General features: G+C 46.9%; 1 protein-coding gene and 2 long non-coding RNA genes across 5 annotated transcripts in view; 2 read left to right on the forward strand and 1 right to left on the reverse strand.

Moving 5' to 3' along the window:
• SH3RF1 (SH3 domain containing ring finger 1) overlaps positions 1-21,516 on the forward strand; it is a 155,261-nt gene that overhangs the window by 33,401 nt on the left and 100,344 nt on the right. The gene's annotated exons all lie outside the window — the stretch shown is intronic.
• On the reverse strand, positions 17,974-20,591 carry LOC108410131 (uncharacterized). The gene is made up of 4 exons (XR_012129691.1): positions 20,452-20,591; positions 19,851-19,969; positions 18,455-18,563; positions 17,974-18,323 (listed from the first exon to the last, which is right to left on the reverse strand). It is a non-coding gene; the product is annotated as an uncharacterized lncRNA (long non-coding RNA).
• On the forward strand, positions 18,552-20,453 carry LOC140848573 (uncharacterized). The gene is made up of 3 exons (XR_012129692.1): positions 18,552-18,766; positions 18,868-19,084; positions 20,179-20,453. It is a non-coding gene; the product is annotated as an uncharacterized lncRNA (long non-coding RNA).

Here is a 21,516-nt window from a genome sequence, read left to right on the forward strand (position 1 = left end):
CATCTTATCCATTCTGCTTATAAATCCTTCCAGGGATTGTTTCACTTCTGTGATCTCTTTCCTGACATCTGTGATCTCCTTCCGGACTTCATCCCACTGCTCTTGCATTTTTCTCTGCATCTCATCCCACTGCTCTTGCATTTTTCTCTGCATCTCATCCCATTGCTCTTGCATTTTTTTCTGCATCTCTGTCAGCATGTTCATGATTTTTATTTTGAATTCTTTTTCAGGAGGACTAGTTAGGTCTGTCTCCTTCTCAGGTGTTGTCTCTGTGATCTTTGTCTGCCTGTAGTTTTGCCTTTTCATGGTGATAGAGATAGTCTGCAGAGCTGGTACAAGTGACCGCTGGAAGAGCTTCCCTTCTTGTTGGTTTGTAGCCTTTTCCTGGGAGAATAGCGACCTCTAGTGGCTTGTGCTGGGCAGCTGTGCGCAGACAGGGCTTCTGCTTCCTGCCCAGTTGCTTTGGGGTTTATCTCCGCTGTTGCTGTGGGCTTGGCCTGGCTGGGGCTGTTCCTCCAAAATGGTGGAGCCCCGTTGGAGGGGGAGCAGCCAGGAGACTATTTATCTCCGTAAGGGGCCTCTGTGCTCCCTGCTGCCCAGGGGGTTAGAGTGCCCAGAGATCCCCAGATTCCCTGCTTCTGGTCTAAGTGACCTGTCCTGCCCCTTTAAGATTTCCAAAAAGCACTCTCCAAACCAACACAACAACAGCAACAATGAGAGAGGGAACAGAAAGGAAAAAAAAAAGAAAAAACACGCGATTTTTTTTTTTTTTTTCCTCAGGTGCCGGTCCCAGGCACCCGCGCACTGGTCCTGCTGCCCTGTCTCCCTAGCACCAGGGTCCCTGTCCTTTCAAGGCTTCCAAAAAGCACCCACCCACCGGTCCCGCAGGGAAGGAACGCTCAATATTCTTTGTCCTCAGGCACTGGTCCCAGGCACCCGCTCACCAGTCCTGCCGCCCTGCCTCCCTAGCACCGGGGTCCCTGTCCCTTCAAGGCTTCCAAAAAGCACTTGGCAAAAAGAGAGAAAAAAACGGGGAAAAACGCGCGATTTCTTCCGTCCTCAGGTGCTGGTCTCAGGCACCCACCCACCGGTCCCACAGGGAAAAATGCCGGATATTCTTTGTCCTCAGGTGCCGGTCCCAGGCACCCGCTCACCAGTCCCGCCGCCCTGCCTCCCTAGCACCGGGGTCCCTGTCCCTTTTAGGCTTCCAAAAAGCACTCGCAGAAAAGAGAAAAAAAAAAGGGGAAAAACGCGCGATTTCCTCTGTCCTCAAGTGCCGGTCTCAGGCACCCGCCCACCGGTCCCGCAGGGAAAAACGGGGGATATTCTTTGTCCTCAGGCGCCGGTCCCAGCCACCCGCTCACCAGTCCCGCCACCGTGCCTCCCTAGCACTGGGGTCCCCGTCCCTTCAAGGCTTCCAAAAAGCGCTTGCCAAAAAGAGAAAAAAAAAAAAAGGGGAAAAACGCGCGACCTCCTCCGTCCTCAGGCACCGGTCTCAGGCACCCGCCCCCAGGTCTCGCAGGGAGAAACGCGGGATATTCTTTGTCCTCCGGCGCTGTTCCCAGGCACCTCCTCACCGGTCCCGCCACCCTGCCTCCCCAGCAACGGGGGCCGTCCCTCTAAGGCTTCCAAAAAGCGCTCGCCAAAAAAAAAAAACTGCTCCGGTTTCTCTCCACCCGCCGGGAGCCGGGGGGAGGGGCGCTCGGGTCCCGCCGGGCTGGGGCTTGTATCTTACCCCCTTCACAAGGCGCTGGGTTCTTGCAGGTGTGGATGTGGTCTGGATGTTGTCCTGTGTCCTGTGGTCTCTATTTTAGGAAGATTTTTCTTTGTTATATTTTCATAGCTCTATGTGTTTTTGGGAGGAGATTTCCACTGCTCTACTCACGCCGCCATCTTGGCTCCCGCCCAAGATACCATTTTTGAGAGTGCATGGAAGACTGATATGCTATCTTGAAACTGGAAAAGGGCAAGGGAGGAAAGGAAAAAATAATTAACTTGGAGATTATTTACCTGTCCACTTTTATGCCTGAAATAGTTAAATAGCCTAAAAAATCTGATAGGAAGGAAAAGGATAGGGCAGCTGTAAATAACTGCCTCAGGAGTGGTGGGAGGCAGGATTAAACAGGAGGCCGGGGAGCAGAGGATGGCGGTAACTAGAAAGAGTTCTTTGTGTTGATGTATTAGCACAACCAAATGTTTTCAGGGTGAAAGTGAATATCCTGGAGCGAACGAGCCTGTAATGAATTCTACTTGGCAGTTAGGTGGTGTGGAGGGGTGAGGAAAGAGCCCTGGCAGAATGGGTGGCCGTGCTGTGCCAGAATAAGGGAGGCAGGGACTTGCTCCCCGTGAAAGGAGCACGGGGCTGGCCCGTCGGACCTTGAGGAGGTCGTTCCCCGCGGCAGACAGCCGCCCACTGTCCCCAACCTTCCTGCCCCGCCGCCTCCTCTGTGAGGGCACAGCTGACCTGCAGGACTCTGCCCTGTGTCGGCTCGGGGCATCTCACAGATTTGAGGTATCGGTTATTCGGGGTGGGCAGCAGACTATTCTGCGCTCTCCGTAGTGGCAAAGGGGGCGTGTGGGGCCACACCACTGGCCCGGGCCCCTTCCTCTCTGCTGCAGCCAGTCTCACCTGCGCCCACGGTCTGGGGCTGCTCTCCCAGTTCTGGAGAAGCTCAGAGATGCCCTCGAGTCCCAGCGTCTGTGGTGACCCTGCAGCCTCAGCGCTGCCATTTCTCACCAATGTCACTGTAGAAAGAATCCCTGAGCAGCATGTTTCAGGAGGGCTCCTGGACCGGTGCCAGCTGCCCTGCAGGCTGGGCTGCCGGGGGGCTTCTCCCCTGTTCCGATCTTCAGTCTCCAGTCAGGTGATCGGTTTTAGCTTCCCATCTTCTAATCCCCAGAAGAGGAAGTTTTGATTCTATTTCCTCATTTCTTCTCCTTGATCTTGACATAAGCTTGGAGTGTCCAGAAACCTCTGATGTTTTTTTCTTGTTTTTCTTTTTTCTTTTATTTTTTTATTAAAGTATTGATAAACAATCTTATGTTGGTTTTAGATACACAACACTGTGGTTCAACATTTACCCATATTATCAAGTCCTCACCCCTTCCAGTGTGGTCACTGTCTATCAGCGTAGTGAGGTGTTACAGAATCATTAGCTGCGTTCCCTGTGCTGTACTGCTGTCCCAGGGACCAACCTATATTGTGATTGCGAATTATATTGCCCCTTAATCCCCTTCCGTTCCCCCCACCTCCCCATCCCTCCCCCTGGGTAACCACTGGTAACTTCTCACTGTCTGTGAGTCTACTGCTGTGTAGTTCCTTCTATATTGCTTTGTTTTTATATTCCACAGATAAGTGAAATCATATGCTATTTGTCTTTCTCCGCCTGGTTTATTTCACTGAGCATAATACCCTCTAGCTCCATCCATGTTGTTGCAAATGGTAGGATTTGTTTTCTTCTCATGGCTGAATAATATTCCATTGTGTGTATGTACCACATCTTCTGTATCCATTCGTCTACTGATGGAGACTTAGGTTGCTTCCATATCTTGGCTATTGCAAATAGTGCTGTGAGAAACATGGGGGTGCAGATGTCTTTGAATCAGGGGTCTTCATTTGTCTTTCTTCTGAGTGTTTGTGAAGAATCCTGTGTGTACATGAACTTCATTATCTTTTTCCTGGAGAGAAGGTCTACACACTTTCCTTAGACTCTTCCAGGGCTCCATGACCCCAAAACATGGATGACCGTAGGTCTCGGATAAGCTTATTTCTTGTTTCCTGATTAAGACCAGAGAGTGTTCTTGCTGCAGTCTTATCGCTTACCTCTTATCAGTGTTATGTATCCATTTGACCTTCACCTTTTCTACCTTACATCTCTTGTTGACCTTTCTGGTCTCAGGACACTCTCCTCAATTTTTTCAAAACTTGCTCTAACCAGGAGCTCCCTGGATCCCATCACTCTCAAAGGGCTCTGCTGGGCGCATCATTCCCTTCCATTAACCACGTTCAGAGCCAGTTCAAATCTCATTAAAAATATGTAGAACCTCATATATATACATTTTCTTGCACTAGCCCCTGATTAGGTTATTTTTTAGTAGAGCAGGCTATTTTTTCAATGTGTAAATGTGGCTCTTCTCTCCCTTTAAGAAAGTCTTCCTGTTTTCTTCATCAAAGCCACATCTAATAAAGACTTCAGAACCTTGTGTTTGCAGCATGCTAGTTGACGGGGGCAGCCACCTTACAGGCATGTACAACATCCATTTCCCCTCTCGAAATCCGCTGTACTTTTCTCCCGAGTAAATAAAAAAGCACCCGGTGGAACTTGTCTCGGGACGGTGATGCTCTTCAGAATGTTCTGTGGTGTGAGCATGGCTCTTCTGGACCTGGTCACCTTGTGGTGTGAACACTCGGGGCTGGTTTTCCCCATCCTCTCACCCATTTTCTCTCTGCTTGTTCTGTTCCCCGCTCCTGGGCCCCAGGTGCCGGTTCATCAGCAGACATTGCTGTGCGCCTCTCACAGCCGCCGGTGCCTTCAGACGAATCTCCTTCTAGTTGGCCAGCGCCTTGAATCTGCTCACTGGGGAGACTGTGTGTGTGTGTGTGCGTGCGTTTGTGTTTGTTTATATGTGTATTACTGGCAAAGGCCGAGACAGAAGCAGAAGTTGGGCTGGTTAAATACGGTCTCTCTCTTCTATGTTCTTTAGCTTTTTCCTTTTTCATCATTTTGAAAAATGACCCCTCAGCCATGACCCCATTAGGGGAGGTGGGGAAGTGCAGTACTGCCATAAGCCCAGAGGGAGAGAAGGACTGGGGTGTTTGGGAACAGCCCTGATAATGGCCACAGTGATACGGACGGGACTGGAATCCAGGTAGGCCGCCTACAGTGACCATGTGTCACTGCAGTGCAGTGGCTATAGATGCAAGAAGGTACATCGCAACTATCCTGAGGTGTGTGGTCCACATCGATTTTGTCCCTTAGGGTGCAGAGGAAATGTCACTGAAAGAATTTAAATTCCCCTATACTGTGCTCATTATTTACGATCTGTAATTGCTCGTATGGCGAGCTCTTGCTTGGGAAGCAGGGCAGCTTCAGAGGTAAGAGCACCGGTTCTGGGGTTCGGCTGCCTGGGCTGAAATGCCAGCTCCGTCACAGACTACTGTGTGGCTTTGGGCAAGTTATTTACCTCTCTGTTTAATTACCTCATTTAAATGGGAATAATGGTAGCAGCCATCATGCAGAGTTACTGTGTCATTGAAAACGTTTTTGAAATGGTGTGTGTGTGTGTATGGCCATTAGAACAGTAACTTTGGAATACATAGTAAGTGTTGAATAAATCTTAGCTACAATTGTTTATTGCGAATTTCATCATGGCACAGAATAAATGACATCACTAAAAACTTAACTATAAACAGAAAAGTTTGATGGCCAGATCTGTTGGTTAGGATATCACTGTTGTATAAGCCAGATTATCATAATGCTTGGGTATTGTTTAAAGTTATATGTTTCCATTGGTGCTCATTGAGAGTTAGGGAAGTACAGTACTAGTCTTGTTTTCCATAGTAGGGTTATAGCTGGAATCCTGTTTTAAGAATATTACCATAAAAGAACTTGTTGATTTAATCATTAAATACCTCTACCCAGTAAACCTAATATATGAAAGTCTAGAAGTGGGAAGCCTAAGTTAGAGGGTTTTTTGTTTTTTAAAGCTCCCGAGCAGTGGTTGTCGGCCGGAACAGGGGAGTGATTTTGCCCCCCGGGGACACTTAGCGGTGTCTGGAGGCGTCGGTCATCCCGGACCTGGGCAGTGTTCCTGCTGGCAGCTAGTGAGTAGGGCCAAAGCTACTGCCTGACATCCTGTGAGGCTCAGGACAGCCACGCTCCCCACAAGGAGTTATCAGGCCCAGCAGAATCATCAGTAGTGCCAGGGTGGAGAAGCCCCGACCTGTAAAGAGAAGTCAGTTCACCGTGACCTCCGAGCCCAGGGAACCCTTGAGTGCAGGTGGACCCCTCGCGAACGCGGCTGAATGGCGTGGTGCAGACAGCGCGGGGCTGTGGCCGCGCACGGCCGGGCTGCTGCATCTGAGGCATGAGAGGCCTGGGGCCAGAAATGTGTCAGCTAACCTCACCTTGGAAGTGGCTGTTAGGGTGCCTCTGTTTACATGTCGTGAAAGTTCTCCACCAGTGAGGGTGTTCTTCAAGCCCTGTGGGGGTGTATTTGACGAGTTAGATGTTAATTTGCTTCGTGAGAACTAGAAGGTTGTGGTACTTGATGTGAGATCATATTCTAGACTGCGGTTTCTCACCCTGGAGCCCTGGACATTCTGGGCTGGGGGATTCTTTTCTGTGGGGACTTGCATGCGCTGTAGGAAATGTGCCCACTAGATCTAGGAGTACACGTCTCCCAGCGCCCGCCATCTGACCAGGAAGCTGGCACTGCCATGTGCTCCCTGGTGGGGGCGGGGTGCACCCGGCTCTAGGGTGGTGTGGAGGAGGGTGCTGCTTCTCGGGCTCAGGTCAGCCAAGCGGACAGGTCCTGCTCTCAGTAGGACGGGAACAGCCAACCCCCGAGTCCTGGAGCTTCTGGGCACATAGAGAACACGACGGCGGTCGGGGCGTATTGCCAAGTACATCCCGGGAAACGGGTGGTGAGCGGCAGGGACAAAAACATGTACATATAGTTGCTCAGGGGCAGGGGTGAAAATAGAGAAGTTGAGGGGGAGGGAAGACCCCAGACTTACCTAAGGCCAGATTTTCAATCATGTCCCTTAATGAAATGTCAGCTCGTAAGGGCAGGGCTGACAAGGAGGAAAGAGTAACAGTCCTGTGCAGCAAAGGGTACAGGGTGCGGTTTGCTGATTGAGTTGCTCATTATCTGGAGGCTATGAAGAAAATCAGTCAGTGAGTTATTGTGATGAAATACAACTTTGATTTTTCCAGAAGCCAACCCACCAAAAAAAAAAAAAACCCACCTAAATTAACCAGATTTGTTTTTCACATTTACAATTATAATTCTTGTTTATTGAATTATGTATGAGTTAACGAGGTATAAGGCACTGAGTTAGTGGACATAGAACACGAAGAAAGAGCACCTGTCCCGGGGCAAGTGTTTGATGAACGTTAGTTATTATTAGCTGTTGAAGTGATGGCCACGATTATCACACTCAGTGTGGGTTTAATTTTAAATTATTTTATTCTTATTCTTTGAAGATTTGGTCATTGCTCTGTCGATATATGGACTACATATTAAATTCCTGAGAATCAGAATATAAAGTTAACCAGAACTTCCAGTTTACCAGCTTCTCTGAGTAAACCAAGTTTTATTTTATTCTGCTGCATATCGAGACTTAATATTTACAGCCAGGCAGTTTCCACCTTGAATCGGAGTCATAGATTATAATTATATTCAGAGTTTAGGGATTAAACTAGAGTCCTGCTTAATTGTTTGAAGGGCATGAACCTTTTTGGGGGGTTTGAGCACATCCCTGAAGAAGGGTAAAGGATATTTAGTAGCAGCCAAATTTCCAGACGAAAGCACAGTCCGTAAAAATTTTTTGAACCGACTTCATTGTGTACAGCTGTGGAGTATGTGCTGTGCTGCTGGAATGAGGAAGTGTCTGACCAGCCAAGCCTGGTTCATTGCCTGAACTAACCCCAGCTGACCGCTACTCTGGGATGTGACGTGACTGAAGTTTGCCTTTTGTTTTAAGTGCAGGGGTTTGAGAAGAGCAGGCGAGGGGAATGAGAGGATGTGGATTTAGGGGCCATTGAGCCACTGTTTCATCAGCATTGTGTGACCTTGGGCAAGTCTTCTGACCCTGCTGAAGCTCAGTCTCTGACACCAAGTGGGGGTGATGATGCCGGCTCCCCACAGAGTTGCCAAAGTGAACTGACCCTGACGGCACTGTGAGAATCACGGAGGCTGATGACTCGGTCTGTGGTTTCTACCTCCACTGTTTTATTATTTATTTTATTGCCGCAGTGATCTTTTCCAAATCTGGGTCTGAATGCTACCCCTCTGTTGTATAGAGAATAAGGTGCAGCAGTTCTAGCACCATCTCCAAGAGCTGCCAGGGCAGGTAACAGCGTGCCCTCTGGCTTCCCAGTGCCGAGGGTCCTCTGAGCTGGTTCCTGCACCCCTGCCTGGTGCTGGCCCCTCCCCGCAGCACCTGCTCTGTCCTGCCGGCCCTCCCCGGCCCAGGCACTCTGCCCCCAGCGATGCCCTGGGTCTTCGTTCATGCCAGTACCAAGTCTGAGTCCATTTCCATTCTAGAATTTTTAAGCTGCGGAAATACCATTTCTCACTTTTCTTCTACACTGATAGGTTTTAAAGGCAGGACCTGATACTCACATATCTTTATCTTTCTAATGTCAAATGGTGCCTGGCATATAATAGGTATTTGATGAATATAGTTGAGTGAATCAATAATTGAAGAGGAATACTTCAGGCAGAAGTAGGGAAGGCCCTGTTCAGGACTCTGATGGGAGCAAAAGTGGGTAGTTGGTCATGTGGGTAGTTGGTGTGTAGTTGATGGGTGTGGGCAGCTGGGGACGGGAGGTAGTGGACTGGGAGGTGGTGGACACGCTGAATCCAAAGCGAACTTGCCCAGGGTTGAAACCCATTGGCAAGACATTCTCCATTTGACATTTGCAGACACTTTTCATGAGCTTTCGTGGGCTAAACTGGAGTTGGCTCTGTTCCCAGCTGTGATGAGGATCTCTGAGTGCCCAGTAAGTGATGCTGTGTGGAGATCTCTCTACATTAGTATTCTCTTCCCACCTGTCTCAGCCCAGGGTATTATAGGCGTACTGGGAAAACTTCCTGAAAACAGTGAGGTTGAGCAGTTAGAGGTTCAGTGCTGTGGGACTCGTTAAGAGTTTTAAATAGTATGCATTGTGACCCTCTAAAAGCAGGGCATAGTATCCATCTTTTCCTAAATGTTTGTGACCACAGAATAGGGTGTTTTGTTTTGTTTTGTTGAGGTACACCAATTTACATTTCCAAGTGTTCCAAGTCAGTTTGAGGAACAAAGAAAGTCATGTATTTTAGAGTAAGTTATGACTATTTAAATTGCTGTTTTGAAGATTCAGAAGTTGCTCCGTTGACCATTATTTAAAGAAAGCGTCCAACAGAAGTGTTAGAGTTGAATTTGTCCCCCTCAAAAAAAGCCATTTTTTAATTAAACTAAAATATTATAATTATTGGATGTAAGTGTCTCTACTTAATGAAAAAGGAGAATTGTAAAGATGAGTCCGTTTTCCCACAGCTGAGGTTGGAATTAAACTGTCATGATTTATTTTTATTGGAAAGCAGTGACAGCTGAGACAGAGTTCAGATCTCTCTGGTTAACCAGAGACCGTGAGAGTTTCTGGAAAAACTCACTCTCCTGAGATAAAGTAAAATTAACTTAACAAAAGTGTACCCGTAGGTCAACCTGCCCATAGCACAGTGAGTTATAACTGATAGGAGCTGTCTTGCCAATGGGTTTCAGCCCCGGGCAAGTTCACTATGGATTCAATATGACCAAAGAAAATGACAGCAAAACTTTCTTGGGGTGAAAGGGTTATACCCAACTTTATTCCCAGGTGGCAGGTCAGGCACTAGAATCCCGTCCACTCAGAGCGAATCTGCATGCAGCACGGTGGTCTCTGCCTCTGGGCCTCTCTGCCCGCACAGCCGTCCTCTGGGCCTGTGTCCTCGGCGCTGCCACCACTCCAGCCTCTGCTCTGCTCTCCTGCAGCCTTGCAGCCGTGTCGCACCCAGAGCACTGGTCAGAGCTCTTTTTATAGAGTCCACAGCCATGTATTGCCCACAGGTGTGCAGTGAGCTCGCCAACCAGGGCCAGGGGGGAATCCTGGCACAGGGACTCTCCTTTTATCCACAGAGGCCCTTGGATCTTTTCCAGAATAAGCCCTGAAATGTGATTATAATGGATACCAAACTATTTGTGAATCTGTAAGAGCTCTTTGATGAGGCTCTTATGCTTTTACTATTATTTTTTAATCAAAGTAAGATATTTTTCTGGTTTGCATCCTTGGAACCATAGGGAATTTCAAGGACAGATTTTTTTTTTTATAATTAAATTTTAACTCTAAGTTGGCTGTGGAACTATTCAGCAGGGTTAGTCTGGAATTCATAAAGTGGAGCAGAGAAATACCAGAATATTTTTTGTGTGTGTATGGATATGGTGTATGTCTATGTTTGTACAAAAAAATAAAATGGCATATGCACTATAGATGGTTACAAATTGTGACCACCAGAACAATGTCCCCTTCCCCCACATCCTAATACCTGGAACCTGTGACTGTGTTGTCACAGGGCAGAGGGGAATTCAGGTGGCAGGTGAATTGCTTGTCAGCTGACCTTGAGAGGAGGAGATGATGGCTGAGTATCCAGGTGGGTCCTTTAGCAGTGGACAGGGAAGCAAAGCAGGAGGTCAGAACTGATTCCATGTGAGAAGGACTCAACGCTCCGTACTGGCGCTGAAGGATGCGGGTTCCCTCCATAGGAGATGAGGCCAGCAGCGGATTCTTCTCTGGCGCCCCAGAAAGCAGTGCAGGCCTGAAGAGACCTCGACTGTAGCCAGGTGAAATCCCTTTTAGACTTCTAGCCTCCAGAACTGTTAACATAGTGTGGATAAAATGAGAGTTCCTGTGGCCAGGATTCTCACCTGGCCCTGGTCTGCTAGCTCACTACACACATGTGGGCGATGCAGTGCTATTGACTTTATATAAAGAGCTCCGCCCAGTGCTCTGGGTGACACGGGGGCAGGGCTGCAAGGCTGCAGGAGGGCAGAGCAGAGGCTGGAGTGGTGGCAGCGCCGAGGACAGAGGCCCAGCGCACAGCTGTGTGGGCAGAGAGGCCCGGAGGCAGAGACCGGCTTGCTGCATTCAGGCTCACTCTGAGTAAACGAGATTTTAGTGATTGATCTGCTGCCGTGGAAATAATGCTGGTTATAATCCTTTCACCCCAAGAACATTCTACTGTCATTCCTTTGGTCACATTGAATTCATAGTGAACTTGCCCAAACCTGAAACCCATTGGCAAGACACATAGTAAATTTGTATTTAATACAGCAGCCCAGCAAAAGCACACAGATACTCTGTTAAGGTGGCTACCTGTGTTTGAAGACCACTTTACTTAATAGCCAGTGTTTTCCAGTGCGGAGTTCTCATTCTTATAGAAGGTAATGCATTTAGAGTATGTATTCAGAGATGATCTGCTTACTGCTCATGGAAACAGTTTAAAAAGGGGGATAGGGGAACAGCCTATGGAAGAAAGATCAGAACTAAAAGTGCATCATGTTACTTTGATTGGAAATAAAATCTTTAGTACAGTTCAGATCAGGCATTTTGGATGCAGAATCACGTCATGCAGGACTCCAGAATTTATGAGTTCCCTTCATTCAGTCTTGTGGAATTCTTTTTAAAGCTTTCCCTGTGAATTTCCTGAATTGAAGCATTTTGAGATGCAGTGGATTCTGTTTCAGTAACCAGGGATGGTGTTTCCTGTGGGAAATTCCATTGTAGCAATTGCTTTGCCCTTTGACATTCCTCTTAAAAGTGGCTGGGTTTACCTCCATGGCCCCGTTCTGCCCCCTGGGGGCATGGTCTCTGCTCTCAAGTCGTTTGCAGTCCACTGGTGGAGAAAGGCACACAGAAAATAATTATAGATCAATATGGTAGCATAGTGAAATAAATAACGCGTAGATGTTAGGGAACACCGAGGGATCTCGACTTCCCCTGCCAAATGTTGTCTCGGAATATAAAATGCTAATTTAGATTTTAAAAGGAACATTATGTTGCTGTGAGCTCCATTATAAGTTGTAAAGCATAAATTCCAACTTGACAACTGATACCTGTTAAGAAAACCACATATTTTTGTGGCCTTGGATGGTCTCCATGAATCATTGTGCCGGGTACCTGTCAGTGAAAGATAAAATATTTAGTGACAGTTTAAGAGGAACATTTTTAAAATACGTAAAATAGGGACTAGTCCTTTGTTTCTCATTTTTCCATTTGAAATCTTCTTAGTGTTTAATAAATGAAGAGTTTTGTGAAGGTGGGTGATTGATGTTATGATCTAGTGGAGTTTTTATTCTTTCTATTCTTGTTGTTTTGTAAGTGGAATTAATTGAACTCTCGATTCTTTTTAATGTGTTCTTAAAACTAGTTTGGTAATTGAGATAGTATGACTTAGCTTTAGAATTAGAGGTAACTAATGCAATTTTAACTCGTTGAATTCATCACCCAGTCATAGTTACTAAAAGACTAGCTTCACTGACTGTTTTCGCACACTGTATAAAATTTAGTTACAAAGATATATTTTCATCCTCTATAGTAGTTTCCTATAAAATGAATGGGCATTATGGACAAGTATTTAAAAGGCTCCTGACTGAAGGACTGCTGAGGTGTGCTTTTTCTGTACCTCCCATTTTTGAGGGGCGTTTTAAATGAGGTTGGCATGAACCATGGTTGATGATCTCATTAGGCGTTTAGTTCGTCTGTGTGTTCTGTACTTTTCTGCTCTTCTTTTTACTGGGCTCCATCAGGTTTTTCCTCGTCACCGCATTCTGTGTGCTTGGCTTCTCTCTGCTGTGGAGTGGTGGTATGACGGTGACAGGGAAGAACCTGATGTGCAGAAGTGACAGCCACAGGGAAGACAGTCAAAGTCCTTTGGATTTAGGAATTTAGAACTGGATGATTTTGAGAGTAGGAACCAAGTAGGAGTTCAATGAATTTCAGAAACAAAATACACGCTTTTAAGTAGTGTGTGTTGTACATTGTCTGTAAGGTTCTTCATTCACTTACCGAAGGTACTTCAACTGCCCACCTCGTTCATTCACATTAAGTGCATAATCAAGGGACAGGCTGCCTGTCACATCTGTTGCCCTGATGTCACAACATTAAGTAGGGTAATGGCCTTAGTCAGAATACTGTCTCTCCTGACCGTTGACCCTGTTGCCAGTGGAAGACGTGTCCCTTCTCCTTGCCAAGGGTGACCTCTGTCCCTGTGTTCGTTACCTTGCCCCTTGGTAGGTGATGTCATCCTGCAGTTTCAGTCTCTCGCTTTCAATTGGGTTCTTCGAGCTTCTCAGGTTAATCTTCACCCTTAAGACACACACACACACACACACACACACACACCCTCCCCTCCCCTCAGCTGTGCCACTCTCTCAAGCTACTGCCTGTTTTGTAAATGAGCCTGACAGGCCCTCGCTGCACCCCTGGGCTGACTCCCTCTGGGTGCGGCTGTGCCCGGGCAGTTCCTTGCCCTTTTGGCCACCCCCCTGCCTTCACGCCCTTCTCCATGGCAGCTCCCCTCGCTGCACACCACAGGATCCATCAACCTGCCCTGCCTTTCTGCTGTCGCCACCATTCTGCATCCAAGGTCTTCTCCGCTGCCCTCCGTCCTCTGGTGCTGACCCTCTTGTGGACTTGTGACCTCAGAGGCCCTCCCCTTGCTGATGACTCTGTGCCGTGATCTCCAGCCCTGCCTGGTGCCTGAGCTCTGGCCGCACGTACCAGCTGTATTCCTGCCGTTGGGGTTGGCCAGCTCGCAAATGCAGCACGCCTGAAGCTGGAGTGGACATACGGCCTTCTGGAAGCTCTCTGCATGATGCCTGGCTTAGGTCATGGCCCAGTCACCCCTCCACCAGCCAGGGTGGCATCTCAGAGCCAACCGGCTGCTAGGCCGCACTGCCCTTGTCCCTGTGATGGAGTCACTGGTGCAGAGCCTGCTCCCCCGCCCCAGGGACGGCTGCCGCTGGCCCCCTCTGCGTGCCCTATGTCTCCTTCTCCTGGTTCCCCTCCTTCCCCTTGTTCCCCTTGTTCCCACTAGCCTGCACGCTGCTGTTGGGTGACTCTGCTTACGGCGTGGGGTGCTTCTGTCACCCTGTCACCTGCAGAACAAGACTGCCTGTCTTGGCTGGCTCTCCGGGCCCTCGGAGGCCCTGCTGCAGGTTCCCGCTCCAGCCTCGGCTTTGCCTTCCCCCCTCCAGTGCTGTGCTCCGGCTGGGTCAAGTCTCAGCGGGCAAAGTGATGCCTGTGTCCTCAGGACGCCCCTCGCCCTGCCACTTGCCAGCCCCGCTGCCGGGACCACCCTAGTCCAAGCTGGCTGGCTGCTGTGTGGCCTTGTACTTGGTGACTTTTATCTAAAAGCCGCTGCTTTTACCTCCTAGAGCCAGTTTTTCACACAATAGACAGAGACACGTTTTTCAGATAAAGCTCAGGCTGCAGCTCTGGAGATGGCCATTTCCTCCCTTCACAGCTCTGTGGTGGCTTCTCTCTCTTACACTCCGAGCAAAGTCATGCCAGCAAGGCCATGCAGGATCTGGCTCAGTGGGAGACGCCCCTGGCCTGTCTCCTGTGAGAGTGTTTGGAGATGAGTGGGGGCTTCCCTGGGCATTACAGGGGTGGCTCTGCTGGTCCTGGGCCTCCTAGGCGGGCCAGGGTGCTCGTGGGAACAAGACCACACTACCTGCCCCAAACGGCGATAGTGCCCCTGTTGAGAGACACTCGCTCTCGCCTCTGCTCACCTTCCTGCAGCATTTCTTACCTCTCACTCCTCCATTTATTCCGCTCCAGCGGTGCTGGTCTCCTAACTGGCCTTGGAATGCGCTGTGTTCGCCACAGGGCCTTTGCACGTGCTTCCCGTCTTTCTTCTGTTTAATCACTTTGTAGTTGGTTTGGGTCTCTGCTTACGTGTCACCTTCTCATTCATCACTCTTACAGAAATCCCCGTAAATCGCTGTGCCCTTCCTCTGCTTTATCTTTCTTTGTAGTCACCACTACCTGACATTAACTTTTATATTATTTTGTGGATCTGTTTGTGCATCTCCTCCGCTGGAAAATAAGCTCCCTGAGAGGAGCGACTTCCCTGCCTTGTCCACAGTGTATCCCAACGCCTGGAACGCTGCTGGTGCCTGTGAAGTGTTCAGTAACGCTTGTTGAACGCTAGTGGTTTCTAGATACGAGTCACTGCAGGATGTGCAGAAGAATAAGTTCAAGACATTAATTGACCGAATGAGCAGATGCTGTGCACGTGCCAGCCTCATGCTGTGATATCCGCTCTTTCTTCACCTAGTTGAAGTGTATTTTTTTGCATTTCCAGTTCCTACCCACCCTCCTAGGGCCTTTTCAGCTGGACACATCTTCCAATGCCTTCTCTGACCTTGCTAACTCTCAGAACTCCCGTAAAACTTTATCTATACCTCCTATTTTATGTGCTGACTTCCGCTGGACTGTGTGGTGGTTTATGTTTCTTTTCTGTCTCCCTTGCTGGTCATGGTCAGTGTCCATTTCAACCTACTGTCTCTGTGTGCTGAGCAGAGCACCTTGCCTGCAATGGGTGTCCATTACCTGTCTGTTGAACAGGTTTCCTTTTGTGTCTTTCTGGGGGAAGGGCCCCCCAGGAGGTTCGTGCCTAGAGGGCCCTGGGGGGATGCCATACGGTAGTCTGTGTGTAGGAAGGCTGCTGCTGCTCTGGAAGAGACCGGAGGCAGGACCGCGTGCGCGTCTCCTTTGTGCGGAGGTGCCGCTGGGCCAGCCACCTGAGGCACAGCCCCGCCCCTCCCATAGATCCACAGGGAACAGAGGTGCTGTCCGCACAGGCGTGTACAGCCCTCCGGCTCCATGGACAGCCCCGAGCTTCCCATCTGGGGCTGAACCCTCAGCTGCGCTCCTGCACTGGCCACGTGGTAGAGAGCAGGTGGGACACGGGCAGCAACCGTGTTCCATAAAAGTTAAAGTGTCACAAAGCAGAGAATTGTTAACGTAAGTACTTTTTCACTTTCAGTTGTAAAAAGTATTTTAGAAGGTGAAACATTAACAAGGGAAGCAATAGAAAACTAAAGCTTGTCCTTGGATTACAATTCCACTTTTATTGAAGCTGACTTGTTATTTTGTTATGGTATTTATCTGATGTTAACTTGGAATTAAATTCTGTTATCTTAAAACCCTGAGGAACATGTCAGAAGATACAGAACAACCAATGATTTATAATTTAAAAGCATATAATAATTGCCATGTTGCTGACTTTATATTATGGTAGGTTTTACATTAGGAGGAAAACAAGTCAACCTTAAGATGAGCTAGTGAACTAAACATTTTATTACCACATTGTAGAGATCTACACTTGATAACATTGTAAGGAAAAAATTAAATTTTTTGGATGGGTGAGGGGAGGAAGGCTTACTTTTAGAAGTGAAGTTTATTATTTGTTATATTATGTATAGTTTATTATTATTGACGTCTGTCTGTCAAGCACTCAGGTCATGTTTTAGCTTAGCAGTTTGCTGTGTGTGCTGTGTAAAGACAGGATCCCCCTAAGAAAGGCTGTCAGAATTGCAGGGTGTGTATGTTATGTGAATGATGAGTTTCATGACAAGTTGTACGGAGTAACAGATGAAATGTGATGTCATCTTGGATTTAACAGCTACATTCTTCTATTATAAGGTGTGGAAGATACCCACTTTAATTATAGTTATAAGGTATGTTACAAGGGGTGTAATGTTTACATGTTAACGTGAAATGTTACCATGTGGAAGGATCTAGCTTAACACATATGTCTGCTGAACCGCCTTCTTCAACATTAATGTTTTCTAGATGTTCCCAGAACAGATTTGTTGATATAGCTGATGATGGCAAATCTTGTAATCCATCACTTTTCTTTGATGGAGGTCAAAACTAGCAACTTGGGCAATTCTTAAGTTTTCCATTTTTGTGGAAACTAGGTCTTACAAGTGCTTCCAAATCCATGTCTGCAGGATGAGGACTCTGCCGGTTAATTGTCTTTTACAGTTTATAGGAAAGACCTATTTTTTTGCATTAAGGTGATTCTCAGAGTTCTGTTTATAAACACTGTCAGAAGCAGGGAGTGTTAGGAATCCTCCACTTATAAGAAAAACGACAGAATAAAATCATTGCTCGACTTGCCCAGGATTTGGTGTTCAGCCGCTCGTGTTGTTGCCATTCAGGAGGCATTGCTCACTGGAGGGCACAGAACAATGTCCTGTCAGCACGTTGAGAACAGTGTAAAATTCAGTGAGTACCTCTCATTTTTGATTAACTGCTTGAGACCTTTTGGCATTAAAGTTAAGGTGTGTTTAAACTGTTTTGACCCATGATGTTCAAAGACTGTATTTTTAACTGAACCAGAATAGTTTGTGTGCCAAACTTCTGCCTTTAAGGCAAATTTTACCTGACTGATGTCCAGTCTCATTAATTTTCAATAATAATCAAAACCTCTGCAATGACTTTGTTCTTAAAAATGATAAATACTGGGGAGTAAAGATGTTCCATAAAAGTTAAAGTGTCACAAAGCAGATAATTGCTTTGTGTGAGAGGTGAGACAGAGAACTCCTCCCAAAACCACATATAATACGAAAATATAGTTAATACAACTAATCCTAGAACAGCAACAGGAAAGAAGGCTGCGCCAGGCTGCACACACCTGGAGAACAGAGCAGACCTCAGGGAACAGGAGTGTATATCGATCATAACTTTAAAAAAAAGATAAATATTAACCTGATAAAATGCATGGATGCGTAATTCTTCCTCCAGATTGTGTTTCATGTAATTTCAAGTTCCTCTGTGCACGGCATACCAGTAAATTGTAAGAGGTTGATTACACACAAGCTTTGTGCTGCCTGATGGTGAACAACGTGTGGGTCAGTTATTTGCCTCAGGGACCCAGGGCCGCGAGCAGGGGCGCTGGGTGCCCTGGAGCCCAGACTGCTGGAAGGTGTGCAGGACTGTGGACTGCTGAAATCCCGAAGGCCAGCAATGGCCACTCTTGGGACAAAGCAAGTGTTCCCCGTCCCAGCACCTGCCCCACACTCAAGCTATGCACTCTGAAAGTACTAGAAAAAGTAAAATTTATCTTCTGGAAAAAAGGGTCAAACAAAAGTTCCTTTGGTTCATTTGACTGGGAAAGCTAAGGTAAATATTTAATCATAGAACTTGTGAAACGATATGTATTTCAAATGAAATTTATTTTTCATCAGTCTGTGAAGAGTCAGCCAGCTGTCCAGTTATAGTTATAAGAAGCTGATAGGAAAGAAAATTATGTCAATTTGAATTTCATTATTAAAGCAGTCAAAATTGCACTGTTTATAATACAGAAATATTTCCTACATTAGTTACTTTTGTCTTAGTTGTAGACTGGAAATGTAATGTGAAGCATGCTCCCAGGCAGATGATTCACTTTGATTTGAAGTAATGTTCGTATTTCTTTGAAGCATAAACCAAAAGTTCTTCTTTTCTTTTTTCTCTCTTTCCTCCCTGTCTTTCCTGTAGAGTTCTTCAGACAGCTGAAGAAAAGATCTGAGAGTAAAAAGGATGACATTTTAAGTGAATAAAATGATTTTACACAGGGTGACAAGTAAAGAGCTGTTTCTGATGGTTGCTTGATATGGGAAAATAGTTGAGAGGCATAAATGAAGACATAGCCTCACCTTTAAAATCTATAAGCTCTTGGTTTCAACAGCACAACTGCACGGACAGGAAGGGGTCTGGAGTTCGGGCTCTCTGAGTGACCCGGGCAGCCGCCCGCCGGCCCTCTGTCTGCAAACAGCCCCAAAGGAACAAAAAGACAGTAGACAGACGGACAGGTGCAGCCTGCCCCTGCCGCACATCCGTCAGAGGTTTGCTAAGGGATTTCAGAGGAGAGCACGTTAGCTTTTTCTCAATCTTTGATAGCATTGAAATAGTTTCTTTTAGGAAGAAGAACTTGCAAATAATGCAGGTGCTCCTTTATTTGACCTTAGGTAGGTAATAAGGTATTCTTATGGATGGGTACTTATCTCGCGAGTTTATTGTGTGAAATAACGGAGTAAGTTCTCTTAAATCTTCCCTTAAATACATCCAGCACTGCCCACATTGACCGAACAGAGACCACAGCCTGGATCGGTGCTTTCCTGAGGGTCTAGGATCAGCGCCCGGAGCACCCCTGTCGCCCGCGCCGATACCCCGTCCGGTGTTGGTCTGTTTCTCTTTCTGCCTCTTGTAGGGGTCAGGCCACCCGCTGTCGCCTCTTTCTCATCATCAGCCTTGTATCTACCAGCTACTCCTCCTGATTTTACTTGGTGAGTTGAGAAATCAGATATCTAGGGTTACTGTGAGTTCTCTGTTATGTATGAAAGGGTTTTTAAGGAGTTTTGAGTACAGAGGGTTTGTGGTCAGTTGTATACACGTGGAGGAACTGAGCTTCTAGGCTCAGGGCTGTGTTTTAGAGGGTGGATCTGTCAAAAGTCTGACTTCTAAATACTATAAATTCTGCGTTTTAAAGGTATCTTGAAAGATTAACACCTAATTACATTGAGCAAAAAATCTTCTAGATTAAATTTGTTCAACATTTGTTATTCTTAAAATGATTAATTCCCGTGATTGATTAATTCATGTATTAGGCACTACACTACCTGCTTTGCATACCTTCAAGTGTATTTCAGTATTAGCTTCAACAAGTTTTAATTGGGCAGTTAATGCTCTAATTGCTCTAATTCTTAAATTAACAATAATAAGTGACTTAGACTTTATGTGCATTTTAGATCATGGGTGGTAGGATTCCCTTTTGGGGGCTGCCCTGCAGCCTTCCCTCTGGGTTGACTGGCTGAGTCCCCACCCCCAGGCACCCGGTCCCAGCTCCAGGGACACGATAGTTTCAGTTCAGGCCAGTGATTTTTATGGGGGGAGGGGAAAACATTTCATTTAAATATTTAAAATAATAAAATATTTGCCCCCTTCCAAATGTTTGTGTGTATATGTACGGGTGTGTGTGTGTGCATGCATGCATGCATTATATGTTTATGTGTGTGTACACACACATTTAAAATAAAGATGGCTGTATCATACCTGATTCTGACGCAGCCCCTCCATGCTATGCGCTTTTCTATAGGGAGAAAAGCATTCTCATTTGAATTAACTTTTGGCTTGAAGTTCCATCCGTAGGCTATTCTTTGCTCTGTGGTGATCTGGAGGATCATAGGAAGATTCTTAGGAAATTGCAGAGACCCAATATCTTTGTTCAGTGATGCTAAATAACAATTTTCCCCTCATTTTTGAAAAATTTCTTTTTATTGCAGTAAAATGTATATAACACAGAATTTACCATCTTAAAGCGTACAGTTCTGTGGCATTTAGTACATTCACACTGCTGTGTGCCCATCTACTTCTCCCCCAGCTGGAACGCTCTGCCCTGAGCCGTGCCTCCCTGTCATCATCCCCCAGTGCAGCCTGCGTTTCGGTCCCGCCGTCAGGTCACACCTGCTGCCCCTCCGCCCGAGGCCTGTGGCATCACCCTTTGTCCGGAGCTCCTGTTCAGTGAGCCGCCCTGTGCGCCCTCCAGGCTTGAGCTCTGCCTGTCTGCCTGCGGCACTTCTCCTTCCACCTGCCTCTGAGCTCCAGACTCGTGTCCGGGGCCCCTTGGCCGACCTCCTCTGATTTTGTCAGTTACCTGCCCGACTTCCTGCGTCTCTGACCCGCTGCCTGGTGACAGACGTTCCCGAGGGCGACGGCTTCCATTTCTCGTTGCCCAGCTGTCGGCTTCGGGGTCCGCCTGCCGGCTTCTGGACTCCTTCCCACCGCCGCCTGTACTGGCCTCGGTTCCTGCCCGGCCAGCCCAGCTCGCGGTGCTGAACCAAAGCCTTGCCTAACTTTGTAAGAACTGATTTCTGGCGGATTTCAAGTTCTAGGCTCGCTTCTTTCATGGAAGGCCGTTGTAAGTCTGTTATACAAAGTGCTCACTGGTCTTTTGCTCCATTATGATATGTAACACTGAAAAATGAAATACCAAATGTATTTCACTTATGAAAAATGGAGATAGTAGGAAAAATACAGAAGGCTGTTAACTTGCTTTTAGAAGTAGTTTATGAGTCAGCAATTAATGGATAACAGAATGGATTTAAGAGTAACTCTCATTAGTAAATTTGACATGTTTAAGAAATCTGTATTAATCCAGGCTATGAAGCTAGGTTCCTGTGTTGTCATATTGCTTTTTTTTTGCTGTGTGACAAACCTCCACTAAATCTGATGTCTTAACACAACAAATAATTTTTCTCCCGTTTCCCAGGTTGGATGGGGTCGGTACTTAGGCTGCGTCCGGCTGGCAGTCTAGCCGGGACTGGAACGTCCAGGGGGCTTCACCCTCACGTGTGGCACCTCAGTAGAGGCTGCTGGGCCTGTGTCCCTTGACACGGTCTCTCCAGCTAGTCTGGCTTCTTTACGTGGTGGCAGTATCCCAAGATGGTTTTTATTCTAGCATTTTTAAAGATTTCGTAACTAATTTGATTTAATGAGCTTGCTGTGAACTCTTTAAAAAAAAAGTTAAATACACCCAAGTAATTGTTTGTTATATATAGTTTATGTGTGTGTGAATCCAGTAGACTAGATGCTTGAATAACTAGGCAGTTATACTACTTTACACATGTAGATATAATTTTCACATGAATTGCCCTTATGAGCTGTTCCCCATATATTAGAGAGTGACGTGAGTCAAAACATTTCTCGTTTCTGAACAGAG

This window comes from Manis javanica, chromosome 3 (assembly GCF_040802235.1).
Source record: "Manis javanica isolate MJ-LG chromosome 3, MJ_LKY, whole genome shotgun sequence".
Taxonomy (NCBI): Eukaryota; Metazoa; Chordata; class Mammalia; order Pholidota; family Manidae; genus Manis; species Manis javanica.